This window comes from Podarcis gaigeae (assembly GCF_964106915.1).
Source record: "Podarcis gaigeae genome assembly, chromosome: 4".
Lineage (NCBI taxonomy): Eukaryota > Metazoa > Chordata > Lepidosauria > Squamata > Lacertidae > Podarcis > Podarcis gaigeae.
Window position 1 is genome coordinate 49208324 of NC_139677.1, and position 1669 is coordinate 49209992.

Consider the following 1669-nt stretch of genomic DNA (forward strand, 5'->3'; position numbering starts at 1 on the left):
GCTATTAATACCATAATATTCCTGATCCAACTACCATCGGGCAGCCAAGAATATAACCAATTCCATGGATCACCTTCTGTAATTTTTTTAGCGGGTTTTCAGCTATCATTGTTTCCATGTGGTCAATTGTGGCCGAAATGCTAACATTGTTATCTGGGATAAACATACAGCAATGAGAATGAACTAGCACACAAACTCCTCTCTATGTTGAAGATGTTACCAATGGGAATTCCATGTAGCATCAAACCTGGCCGTTTAGCATAAGGTGGTATGTGCATACACAGCCAACAATTGGAGAGATTTAACATTGTGGTGAACTTAAACATATCTTGGACATAAATATTATTCCTCCACATCTTATGATAATTTTCTCCTCGTGATGTTTTATCCAATAACCTAGTCCCCATCTGGCCATGTTCACCAGGTGCAGCACTTTCCTTGTCTCCTGCAACTATGAGAACAAGGAATACTAGGAGGATCATCAAGGGGATAGAAGGATTTGGCTGTTGCCTCCCGCAGAACCTATGATGCTCATGCCAGCAGAAAGAGACACATCCATGTGACAAGGGCAGGTGAAATAACCCCTATCCACCATCCCCAATTACTCCATGGTTCCTCCCACCAATATTCAGGGAGTGTGCTCATTGTTGAAGAGCCCACTGATATTCGTGCTCGATTACCTGTTGAGCCTCAAGGGTGAGAGCCCACCGGTGAGCTGATGCTCCCACTATGTGGGTCAACTTTCCTACTAACCCTGTTGGGTGGATTGAACTCTCGTGCTGCCTCCCTACTGACCAGGGCATATGGAGGCTGAAATCCTGGGGTGGCAATTCTTATTTTGGGAGGCTCGAGCCACCACAATTGTCAGAGGTGGTGCTGCAGAATTTACTGGCACTTGTTCAGCAATTTCAATGCACACCTGGTTAAGGCTCCCACCCCTGCAACACTTGCATTAAGATAGGTTCCGTCCCATCTAACGCCTGGATTAAGATTAGAACCTGGTCCATCAGATGAGGTTGGTACAGTGCTCTACCTCCCGAATGACCGTTGGTTACTCCCCCCCAACAGCAAGAGCAGTCCAGAACTTGATAGAATTCGACCGTCTCTGCAACTTCCCGTAGGAGCACTACCCACGCGTGCTGGATAGTGGTGTGGGAGAAGAGCCACAACGGGGAAGTGGGATGTTTCAATACGGCAACCTCATCAAACCCCTGTTTCCAATAGCCAATGAGCACGCCATCTCTTGCCACCGGCAAGACGAACCAGTCATAGCAGAGGCCAGCAGGCCAGTAAGGGCGGTATGGCTCAGTGGGGTCAGGGCTGTGGGGCATAGAGCAAATCAATACAGAATATAACAAGGAGAGAAAAGAGAAAGTCCTTATGAAAGTATTAAATGTCCTGGTGGACTTCCTGGATTAGTCCTGGCACGGGTTTTTCACGTTGGGGACGCTGCCCACGGGCGCCCCTCCCATCCAATTCTTCAGCTGTGCGTAGAGATATCAGCTTCCGGTGTGATATCAGCAGAGCGGTCGTCTGCCAGGCTTCTGGAGATAGTCAGCCGAAGGGAGTTCTCTAGATCTGGTGTAACTGTCCAGTCTGAAATGGCTTTCTTCACTGAGTATGGTGGACCCAAGGGGTAATGCCGACAACTTTCACGGCTGTGGGTGTG

At 48.3% G+C, this 1669-nt stretch overlaps 1 long non-coding RNA gene across 1 annotated transcript; it reads right to left on the reverse strand.

The window, feature by feature from the left end:
• Window positions 1-901: 901 nt before the first annotated feature.
• Window positions 902-1350, reverse strand: LOC310842702. The gene is made up of 2 exons (XR_014563309.1): window positions 1200-1350; window positions 902-1029 (listed from the first exon to the last, which is right to left on the reverse strand). It is a non-coding gene; the product is annotated as an uncharacterized lncRNA (long non-coding RNA).
• Window positions 1351-1669: the final 319 nt, after the last annotated feature.